Consider the following 12,678-nt stretch of genomic DNA (forward strand, 5'->3'; position numbering starts at 1 on the left):
AATCATTTCTCAAATTGCAGATGTTGGACTCTATCCTATTTGGGCTTACTGAGATTTTGAAAACATAGTTGCATTTCTGGACAAATTCTTGCTTCTTATTCATCTTTGCAAGCTCCAAAAAGATGAGAGGAAAATGAAATTCTTGTTCCGTTTTCTTTCCATTGCAATCTTTTTTTAAAAAATAAAATTAAAATTCTATTATATTTAATCTATTGCAATCTTAATAGTATATGAATCCATTTCTTTTAACTATATTTGCTTTCAAGTAGCCTTTCTTTTTTTTTTCTTTTTTTTGTCCTTTATAACATGTCAACTGAGGAAGCCTGGGTGGATCAGTCAGTTAAGCTGATTTTGACCCTTGATTTTGACTCAGGCGGTGATCTCAGCGTCATGAGATAGAGTTCCACATCAGGCTCAGCTTGGCGTAGAGCCTGCTTAAGATTCTCTCTCACCCTCTGCCCCTCCCCCCCGGCTCGTGCACGCGCTCTCTCTTTCTCAAAAAAATAAATAAAGATAAAATAAAATTTCTGTAGTAGTCCAACTTATTATATAGCAACATTTACACCTGGATTTTCTTTGCTTCACACACACACACACACACACACACACCCCTACTTTTTCTCAAGAGCACACATTGGGAAATCTTCACATGTGCTCTGTTCTTGAATATAAAACCAAGTAACATGGATTGAAAGATAGTATTTTACCCTCTTTAAGGTGCAGCTCACTCACAGGTGGAAAGAAGTGTTAATCTAAGCATGGAGAATCTATCTTTATTTCCTGAAGAAAGGGAGAACACAGAGGAGGAAACTGACAGGAAGTTGAGAGAGGAAAGGGAGAGTTTTGGAGCTGGAAAGCCGTGGACAGTATGAGTCATTAAAGTAAATGTAATAGGGGATTAGTGTATAATTTTTGGTATTTGTTTCTGTAATGGATTATATTAAATATTGTGTTTTAGTAATACTATAACTGGAACTTTGAGATTTATCTATAATGCCCTTTAAAATTTGAGATCTAACACAATGTTTTCTAGAAATTTAGACAACTCATAAATAGACATGACTAGCCAGGTAGATGATACACCCCATTGATCTATGAAGATAGGATAAGGTTGTTCATTATAGTCCCAATAACTACTAGAAGCATGGCAGGTGCTCAATAATTATTCACTGATTTATGGATGTTATTAGATAAGGGGCCCTTATTTATATTCAGGGTCACTATCATTTGCTGTTTCATTCTTAGGAGGTCCTAAGAGGTATGACCTACTCAGGTAACCTAGAAGAGTCAAAATCTAGGTTTTTGAAATAAATTTATAAATATTCACTTAATGTCTCCTTTCTACTATCATCCCCATCTTGCAACAGCAAATTTATGACTGAGAAGTACATTAGACAATGTTATAAAATTACATTTAAATTTCTTTAATTTACAAAGTATGAAGGGACTAGTATGACATTTGTTACTGGCCATCAGGAGGAAAGAAATGTAATGGTAATAGTATGAGTTCATGTGTTGTATATTCTTGTATGTAGTAGGCGGGTCAAGCAAATGTTGTGCTCTATTTTCCAAGTTCCATTTTCCTCTCAGTCCTATAGTTCCCTTGGATTTTATTACAGTGACAGTATCAAGTAATTTTTTTAGATTAAAAATTGTGGTATATCTTCCAGTACAAGGAAACCAAAATAATCTGAACCATCATAAAAAGAAAGTGTCTCTAAAGGTAATCTTTCTTTTTACTTTTTGAGACCTACGATTTTGGTCAAAATTGTAGTGAGAGTAAAAGTGTGGCCTAAAATGGCTGGCTGTATCATTCTTTTCTGTATGCTGCAGATTGAATTTTGTTGGGGCCAGAGCTCAAGGAGCACATTTGCTTTATTTAGCCCACAGGGAAGCCAACCACTAGTCCCTAGACAGGTATGCCATTCTGAATTTACTTACATTTCACCTTTTGCTAGGTAGCAATAATATAAAATAGCAGATGAATTGAATTAACGAGAGTAAGAAAAATGAGTCCTAGTAAAAAATAAAGGAAGGAAAGTAAAGTGACTACAGGTAGCTTAGTTCATGAAACATATCCTCTGAAATCCTGTATACACAATTACCAATACTGAGCTAGACTCGTCTTTGAGATTTCTAGCAGTGAGGGAAAAAATATGGCAGTAGGGTCAGTCTTAGTTTCTGGGTCATAAATGTTGACCAAGAGAGACACAATGGTATATTATACCGAGAAAAGAGATAGACACTGTGCACCCAAGTGAATAATCTCCTTGATAAAAGTGAGTTTCATTGAGCTCTTTCTTATTACCTTCTTCAGTCTAGATCTTTTTTTTTTTTTTTAAAGATTTTTATTTATTTATTTGACAGACAGAGATCACAAGTAGGCAGAGAGGCAGGCAGAGAGAGAGAGGAGGAAGCAGGCTGTCCGCAGAGCAGAGAGCCTGATGCGGGGCTTGATCCCAGAACCCTGGGATCATGACCTGAGCTGAAGGCAGAGGCTTTAACCCACTGAGCCACCCAGGCGCCCCCAGTCTAGATCTTTAATGGCAATTCAATCCCAGCAATTTGTAGAGGCCACCACAGTGTTGTGCAGGTAGGCTGCTCTCTTGAATGGTCTAATTTAACCTAGGGATGAATTTTAAAGAATCCAGAGGAGAGACTAGATGGCACATGCTTTAAGCAATCCTCCGTAAATATTGTTTTCCACTTAGGTCTTTTGCTAGGTTTTGGGCTGCAGTGAATTTGGCCTTATGGTTCAGATAGGAAATGGTGTGATGTTCTTTAGCATTGCTGGTCCTGTGCGTGGACGCATGCTCTAGCCCTCAGCCACACTGGGGGCAAGATAGGGATCTTATTGCAAAAAGTGACATGCTTGCCTAGGGTGTATTCCTGAAGAGAAGGCCACACACCATTTGGGGGGTGTTGGCTGAGATGAGATTATGCCAGTTAGGTTTTTCTCCAGGGGGTGCCTTGGGACTTTCTACAAAACAAATAGTCAAGCAGTAGAAGCCTAACATCATCTGTCATTAACAATGGCCAGAGCAATTTAATCTTAATACAGTTTAAATAGGTATAATTAAAATTCTGCTTTATAAAAACAGTCTTAATAAAATGCATTAAAATAAACTTTCTGGCATACTGTCAAGTTCCAGTCAGGAGATAGATATGATACCAGTAATTTGGGGAAATTGACAATTTCTTTTCCTTTTATTTTAAATTAAGATATAATGTATATGCAGTAAGATAAATTACTCTTAGCATGAAGTTCTATGAGTTTTGATAAATGTATTCAGGCAAGTAGCCACTCCACAATCAATACATAGAACAGTTTTACCATCTTAAAAAAATTCCCATGCCCCCATCGCAGTCATTCCCTCTTCCTATCCTTTTTTTTTTTTTTTAAGATTTTATTTATTTATTTGACAGACAGAGATCACAAGTAGATAGAGAGGCAGGCAGAGAGGAGGAAGCAGGCTCCCTGCTGAGCAGAGAGCCTGATGCGGGGCTGATCCCAGGACCCTGGGATCATGACCTGAGCTGAAGGCAGAGGCTTTAACCCACTGAGCCACCCAGGCGCTCCCCCCTCCCTATCCTTAGCCGGGCAACCACTGACTTGCTTTCAGTCCCCATGATTTTGCCTTTTCTAGGATGTTATGGAAATGGTATCCCAGTATATATCTTTTGAGACTGGCATCTTCGCTTAGCATAATGCATTTGAGATGCATCCATTTTGTTGCATGTATCAGAAGTTTGTTTTTCTTTATTGTTCAATAGTATCTCATGGTATGGACATGCCAGTTTGTTTAACCATTCTGCAGGTGAGGAGCGTTTAAGTTGCTCTTATATTTTGAAGAGTGTGAATAAAGCTACAAAAAGTATTTGTGTGCAGTCTTTGGTGTGAACAAAAGTTTTTATTTCTCTCTCTATGAAGTTTGTCATAGAGACTTTTTTTTAAAATTTTATTTATTTATTTATTTTTATTTGTTTATTTACAGCATAACAGTGTTCATTGTTTTGGCATCACACCCAGTGCTCCATGCAGTACGTGCCCTCCCTATTACCCACCACCTGGTTCCTCAACCTCCCACCACCCACCCCCTCCCCCCCGCCACCCCTTCATAACCGTCTGGTTGTTTTTCAGAGTCCATAGTCTCTCATGGTTCATCTCCCCTTCCAGTTTCCCTCAACTCCCTCTCCTCTCCATCTCCCCATGTCCTCCATGTTATTTGTTATGCTCCACAAATAAGTGATAGAGACTGTTTTTTAAACTAATTATGCTCTACCTTGAAATAATATTATACCACTTCATGTGCAATGTAGGAATCTTCCAACGTGTCTACCATCTTCCCTCCCATCTTTCATACCAGCTTTGCTACACATTATACTTTTACCTAAGTTATAATCCCATGAAACACTGCTTCCAGTTTTTGCTTTAGACAGTCAATAGACTATGAGAACACTTAAAACTTGACTTTTTATTAACTTTATTTATGCCATTTTTGGTGGTTTTCATTTCCTTGTGTAGATCAAAGTTTCTGGTATTATTATTTTTATGTGAAGATTTTTTTTAATCTTTCTTATTATGCAGGTCTGCTAGTAACAAACGCTGTTTTTGTTTATTTGAAGTATTTCTCCTTCATTTTGTAAGTTATATTCATTGCATATACAATTTTGTGTTGACAGTATTTTTTTCCCTTCAGCACTTTAAAGATGTCACTCCACTAAGGAATATTTAATACAAAAACACATTAATTTGTAAAAGTAGTTAGTGGTTAAAATGCGTAGAAAAAGACCCTAAGGAATATGGGAGTTGCTCCTATAGGACTAAGGGAGCATAGCCAAGGAAGGAACAGAGTTTGGAAGATGTCCCTTCCTACAACAAAAGATTCCAACGTCATGGGACAGGGTGTGACTATGGATTGCTGGATGGTGGAGAAGTTCTTTGTGGCATTGAGGGATGAAGCTGGTCTGCAGAAAGTTGCCCTCTGGAGAGTCACAGAAACTGGGTGGAGAGTGAGCACCCCTGGGAGTCTTGCATACCACCTGCTGCCATCCCACAGGAAGGGGAAAAAATCACCCCAGAACTGGGAAAAGGAGCCCCCTTTTGCACTGTTTCTTTCAGTGTCCCTCTAACCCTCTCCACTGACAAAGCCTCAAATCGTGTCAGCTAACAAAGGAGAGGTACTTATGGGGTTTTGCTTTACTCTAAGAATGCAGAACAAAAAATTGTAGATTTGGAGCTAAGAAGCAATAAATTGACAACCAGCCCATGTGCCAAAACAAATGAGATGCAAAATGTACAAGGAGTCGTATGAGACTTGCCCACATAAATGGCTAGAAAACTGTATGTAGAATAACCTACCTTGATGGCCTCAGCAAGGAATCTTTACTCGCCTCTTCCCGTGTTTTCCAGTGTCTGGTGGTCCAGGGCATAACTCAAGCCTCTGTCTCTATGTTTATATGGGCTTCTCTGTGTGTGTCTCTTTCTGCGTCCTTTCCTCTTCTTATAAGGGTACCTGTCGTTGTATGGACCTACCTAAATCCATAATGATTCTATTGTTGGATCCTTACTGGATCATATCTGCAAAGATCCTATATTCAAATGAGATCACATTCTGAAGTTCTGAGCAGAAACAGATTTTGGGGAAATAGTTTTTGACCTAGCACAATCATACAAAACTCAGTTGTATTTATGTAATCCTAACAATAAACACTTGGGAAATAAAATTTAGAAAACCATTTACAGTCACAATTAAGGATAAATTCAGTAGCAGATATGCAAGTCCTATATACAAACCTACCATGCGTTGCTGGGAGAAAGTAAAGAAGACCTACATAAATGGAGAAATACACCATATTCTTCGGCTGAATAACTCATTAAGATGGCAACTTTCCCTACATTGATCTATAGATTTAATTCAATGTCAGTGGAAATTCTGGCAGGCTTTCGGGCAGAAATTAACAAGGTGATTCTTCAACTTATTTAAAATGAGCAAAGAGTTTGAAGAGATACTTAACAAAAGAAGATATGAATGGCCAGTATGTACATGAAAGGATGCTCAACATCTTTAATTATTATGGAAATACAAATTAAAATGAGATACTGTAAGACACCAGGTAGAATGACTGAACTGAAAAACATTAAAATATTAAGTGTTGGTGAGGATGTGAAACAATTGGAACTTTCATGTACTATTGGTAGGACTGTAAAGTGGAACAGCTTTAGAAAGCCATTTAAGTGGTTTTTAAATGTTAACATACATTCATCGTATGAAATTTCACTCTTAGGTGTTGATGAAAGAAAAATTAAAATGTATGTCCATATAATATGCATAAGAATATGCACAATTGTGCATAAGAATGGCAAGAGCAGTTTTATTCATAAACTCCAAAAGTAGAAAACCAACCACATGTCCCTCATCATGTAAATTGGTAAAGAAACTATAGTACATCCATATAATGCAAAACTACTCAGCAATGAAAATAAGTGAAATATTGATAATAGATAATAGATAACAAATGATTCACAAACAGTATGCTAAATTAAAGAAGTCAGGCATACAGCAATGCCTACTATATGATTTCCTTTTATATGATAGTCCAGAGGAGGTAAAATTAATATATAGAGATAGAAGTCCAGTCAACCGTTGTTTGCGGTGGTGAGCTCTTCAGTAGCTGGTAGGAGCATGAGGGAATTTTTGGGGGTGGTGGTAAGGTTCCACAGTCTGTAGTTTGATGAATATGGTAGTAACACATGTAATAACCATTTTCATTATTCCGTGCACTTTAAAGGAGTACATTTTAAGTAAATTATATGTCTGAGCATTTTGTTGAAAAAAAAATCCAAACAACTTGGAAATAATTTCCACCCCATGTTGAGAATGAGTGCCAGATTGCATATTCTTCACAAGAGCATGGAACCTGAGAAAGTGAAGAAAGAGACATTTTAAATTCCTGATTAGTGGAGTGTGGCTTGAGGTAAATAGGGCCCCAGCCTGGGTGATGCCTGTTTGAATTTGGTGATGGTAGGAAAGAAGCTCAAAGGCAAGGCATAGATAGCTCCCAACCCTTCAGTCTTGCCTCTTCAATTCAGTTTAAATTTTCTTGAAAAAATTTTAAGCAGGGCAGTTGAGCCCCGGTCCACGGTGCCTAAACCTGGAGCTTCCTACACTCCAGGACAGTCTGACCTACTCTCTTCTGGCTGGGTGGGAGGGGGTTGGGGGGTGGGAAGGAGGAAGTGGGATGAAAATGGACAGATGTGTGGGGCATTGTTCCAGACACTTCACATTTGCCATCTCATTTCGTTCTTAAAACCTTCCTGTTATGTAGTAATAACACATTTTCCTGAATTTTAGAGAGAGAAAGCTATGCACGCACCGTCATACAGCATGTAAGTGGTCCAGTCTGGATCTGAACCACTTTCCTGTCAGCCTCCAAAGCCTATCTAAAGCACACAGCATCGCAGGTTATGCTCCCTCTTTTTCAGGTGGTTTCTTTCCTGCACATCACCTTATAATTGTTCACATCTGTGTCCTTAATAGGCTGTAAGGAACTTTTTCATTTATCTCTTTTTTTAGGCACCTGAAATGGTTGGCCCTAGGTCAATGTCTGGGAATGAATTAGTTCACAGTACAGAAGGATCAGAATTGTGCTTAGAATTTCTGATTTACAACTGCAGGAGCGGCTGGATGTAATACCACTGTGTTTTCATCATAGGGTTTGCAGCGGACTATTCCAGTCAAGTTTGAAATTAAAAAAAAAAAATCAGTAACAAAGGGAAATTGTTTAAATCTCAAGCTGAGTTATTTCTGGTTCAGTTTCGAGTTCTAGGGAATGACGTTTATTAGTTCTTTGATATAACCTAGACGGGCCGTTCCATTTTGGGGAACGAATGGTGTTTAACTCGTCAGCCTGGAAATTCTTCCCCGCAGCCGGCCTCACCTTTGATACCCCTTGATCAGATTATAGCAACGGGATACACTTAAACTGGGAAACGGCTCAGAAGTAGAAGTAGTAACATGCATTTATTCTGGTTAGCTGTGTTTCCCCCTGGAACTCTGTGTTCTAAAGTTTGCAGTAATTGCTTAATCTCACGTAGGGGAGGTCAGTGGGCTGACTTGAAGCTACGGAGTTTCACGTGACTGGGATATAAACACCTGGGACGTACACAGGCATCTATCTCGTGGTGCTTTATTATGTCAGCGTGGAGGTCAGCAGGCAACCGGACTGTAAAGTTGAAACTATGCAGAGAAACTACTTTTCTTGAAACATCCAGTGGAACCAAATGTTTCGACCTGTAGTATAAAAAGCAGGGTCCTGGCACACGCCATGGCCTACCAACATCTTCTCTTCTCGGTTACCCGTATCCTGATTCTATTCAGGCTGCAACGAAACGAACCCCACGTGAAGCTGGCTTGTCTAATCCAACGTGGCGATCACGACCCCTTGGCCATTGATTGGCCTAAGTGTGAGCATGTGGGTGACTTCTAACCAATGAGAAGTCAAGGGGAATCCACCGGGGAGGGTTTAAGGAGCCCGCTTTTTCGTGCCGCGCGAGATTCTTGTGTAGGCGTGAGTTTTCGGCAGCTCTGTTTTTTTTGGGCGCCCTCAACTGAAGCACATTCCCGGTCTTGTGCTTCTTTAGGGATCCCACTTACACCTCAACTCTCCATGGGATGTACTGCTTGGAGCTGGGAATCAGCACCTTGAAGGCTGCGAGGAGAAGGGTGAGCAAGTTAGTCTCTCAGACCCTGTGATCTGACATATTTGTGCTATTGAATCGGTCCTAGAATAGCTACTTCAGACTTTTTGTTACCTAAAGAACTGGGATAACTCTATCGCTTAAGTTTCCAATGATCAGGTATTCTGTCCCTTGCTGTGGAAGTGACATTCTGACACAGTGTCATTCTGACACTGGTTAATACAGTTAATTGGTTTCCTTTTCTCTCTTCCAAAATCTTTTCAACAGAACCTCAGTGTCGCTGTACTGTTCTCTTACAACTGAGTTTCAGTAAACAGTTAAAATTGCCGTGTTTTTCATAAGAGAGTCTTAATCTCACGAAACAAACTGAGGGGGTGGAGGGTGGGTAGGGACAGGGTGGCTGGGTTATGGACATTGGGGAGGGTATGTGCTATGGTGAGTGCTGTGAAATATGTAAGCCTGGTGATTCACAGACCTGTACCCCTAGGGCTAATAATACATTATATGTTAATTTAAAAAATTGCTGCGTTTTTGCTCTTTTAAAGTTTTTAATATTCTTGAGAGTCTTTAAAAGATGGAGTCAATCAGTGCAAAGTAATTATCTAATTATGCATTTTTTGGGTATCTGTTATCACTCAGTGAAGATATGTTAAAATGATGAAGCCTAAAGCCATTGTCTGTTTTCAGCACTTCCATTTATAGATTGCTATTTGCCGTCCTTAGTCTAAAGTGACAAGAGTACTGAGGAATTAGAATCAGATGTTTCATTTGGTGTTGGCAAGCCTTCACTGCCACATGCACGTGTGTGTGTGTGGGTTTTCCAATCAAGGCAACCTTTGCTACTTAGAATATGTATACTTTTCCTAAGCCCCTCTTTCATGTAATAATTGTTTCAGGATTTCTTTTTTTTTTCTTTTATTGTTAAGAAAACACAGTAACTTTTCAAAGCATTTGGAAAGCACTGTAAATAATTTACACCCTGATAAATGCCTGCCCAGTGAACAGAGCAGAGTACGTGTGAGGTCCAGCTGCTCATTACTCTGACTTGCTGGCAACCCAACTGCACCTGAAAGTCCAGGGAAAAATTTTTTCTCTCCCACCATGTATTCTTAAAACAGGACATAGACCTTTTGAATATTCTGAAGACTTATTTTTCTGCCAGGTGTAGATAGCGTCCACTGATATCTGAAACCTTAGTCGGAAAGCTACTGGCCGTTGGTATTGCTATTAAGGCAGAGTTATTTATATAGAAATGCATTCTGTTTTATTTTTCTTCTCTTTGGTATGCATGCCCTTTGTCCAGGTAGCTGGAGTATTTCTGTGATATGTAGTGTATTTATAAATACTCGTTTACTGCAAACAGAAATACCCAGTGCTCTTTTTGTGGGTCAGGTTACCAGTGACTTTGGATTTCCCAAACCTCCCAAGGATCATTGGTATATGAGGGAGCCCAAATTGATGCTCCTTGGCTCAGGTTTTGTTTGGGGAGAGTACACCTAGAATCATTTAATGTGTATTTTAGTCCTACTTTCTGACCACATAAACTTCTATATTAATTATCACTTGGAGGCATATGCTTATAGATCTCATATAGATGAAAAATACACCACATTTTTCTCTTGAGATAATTTTATTATTCAGTAAAAAATTCAGAGTAATGTTCCACACACACTTTGTTATATTTTATTTTTAGTCCCTTATCTTTAATGAGTAGCTTATTATATTGAGTGTTTGCAATTGAATTATCAGTCTTGTAAAGCTTTCATTGACTGTATATCTGAATATTACTTCTTTAGGGTAAAATAGATTGGTAGTCTTTATTTCTGATGTCTAAGAATCTTTGATGATCAGTTTTTCTTAAGGAAGGGCCATCAGTTTCCAAGTGAAGTGGCAGTAGAGACTGAGATTATGCGGGAGGATCCCCAGTGACCTAAACGTGATGAATAATGTCGTTTCTAATGAAGTTGGAGAGGCTGTGCCAGTGATTTTTTGGAAGGAAACCAGAGAGTTAGGTTATACCAGGAAGCACGAAAGAGTGTAGTAAAATGAGAAAGTTTCAGAGGTGAGATGATGACTTAAGAATTTGTATGAGTAGTTTTATTCTTTTAATTAATTTGGTGCTTAAAACAACACCCTGTCGGGAGGTGTTGGAATAGAGGCTATTTACTAAGTAGAACAGAAATATTTCAGTACTTCCGAAGTGGATGTGATCATTCCAGTGAATGCCAAGTAAATAGTTGACTTGCCTTCTTGTAGTAAGTATCCCTCAATGCTGAGAGCTCAGAACTTGGTGCCTGACAGAGAGGTGTTGATGCCTCTGCTTTGCTTTCATTTCTTTTGATTCCTGAGCCAGTGAATGTTTGCCCCCACTATTATTGTAGGTTTCTGTTGACCTTTTCTTCTACACAAGAATGTATCATGTTTTGTTCTAGTTAAAATTAATTTAAAAAAAAAAATCTATTGAGGTAGTGTTGGGAAAGTGTGCATTCAAAAATACCAAATGAAATGGAAATCTTGACTGTATCTTTTTATTGTATCAAAAAATGCTTTTTCTATCTGTGCTTGGTGCTTGGGGCAAAAGGTTTCCCAGGCTTGTGGCAGCTTAGCCTGAAGTCTCATTCTGTCCTCAGACAACTCCTGTTTTACTTCCCTTCTCACCACTCCCCCAATATGGCAGATCACCCAAGACTCTGTCTCCAAATCAGCCACCAATTTGAAATCCTCTTTCTTGTACTCCCAGCAGCATTTTGCCCATTGACCATCATGCATCCTCCAAATGTTGTTTTCTGTTGGCTTATGGACACCATGTTCACACTTTTCTAAGTACAGCTCTAAGCACTCCTTCTTAGCATTCATTGTTTTGTCTTGTGTTCTTGACTTTAAATTTTGGAAAGCCTCATGACTCCTCTTTTACTGCTCACTCTACTTTTTTTTCTGTAGGTGATTCTAATTACTTCCTCAAGACTGTAGCTTTCAACACTATATTCTGATACTTCCCAAATTCAGAGAGAAGTCTTAGCTTCCTACCTTAAACCTACCCCTGTCTGAGACATCTTTGTTTAGGTAATTCCAAATAATTTTGATCTTAACATACCTGAAATTGAACTTGTAATCTTTTAGTTTTGGATTTCCTCTTTTTCCAGTCTCCATGAATTGCACCAATATCTGTACATTTGCTCTGCTAGAAATTAAGGAATCAACCTCAATGCCAGTTTTCCCAAACTCTCACTTAAATCTGTCACCAAGTTCATGAAGTTTTGCTGCCAAAGTATATCTGGAATCTCCCCCCTCAATCTACCCTTACTGTTAGGATACTGTGAACCAGAAGCCTGGCTTCTTAAGCCACTGTATGAGCTTCCTGTTTGATCTTTCTTCTTAAAGTCTTACCAAATTTGAATCCATTCTCCACAAACCAGGTACAGAAATCCACTTAAAATAGAAATCAGATTTTGTAATTCCCTTCTGGATTTCTCTGAGTTTTGCAAAGGGTAGATATCAAGCTACAGTTAAATGTGTGTGGGTTTTATTAGGAGAATTCGGGGTGGAGGGGGAGGGAACGAACGTTGGAGAGCCAGGAGACCAGCATACGAGACTGACTATAAGAGAAGGAGAGAGGGAATGAAGGTTGTGTGTCGGTGTCCGAGACTGGTCAGTCTAAGGACATGTGGCAGGCCTGTGGAACAGTCTTTAAGACAACGTTGCTCATCAAAGGAGTGTGCGTCTCATAGGAGTTGGTCTGCTTTGCATGTCTGCTGCTGTAGGTCACTGGTTTGGATAGCTTATGAGAAGTGTGACCTTGGGGCAGATTCCACTGTGGATATCAGAATGAAGTAGTTGAATATTGGGACAGTTATGCCACCTGTAGTTGAAATGTGAGGCATATTCTCATGGTCATCTGTATTAGTTTCCTAAGGCTGCTGTAACAAATTACCACAACCTGGGTGTCTTGAAACTGCAAAAATTTATTCTCTCATGGT

At 39.1% G+C, this 12,678-nt stretch overlaps 1 pseudogene; it reads left to right on the forward strand.

Annotated features, from left to right (window-relative positions):
- Positions 1 to 4,863: 4,863 nt before the first annotated feature.
- Positions 4,864 to 12,678, forward strand: part of LOC123951532 — a 40,354-nt pseudogene continuing 32,539 nt past the window's right edge.

Source organism: Meles meles, chromosome 10 (genome assembly GCF_922984935.1).
Source record: "Meles meles chromosome 10, mMelMel3.1 paternal haplotype, whole genome shotgun sequence".
NCBI classification, from domain to species: domain Eukaryota; kingdom Metazoa; phylum Chordata; class Mammalia; order Carnivora; family Mustelidae; genus Meles; species Meles meles.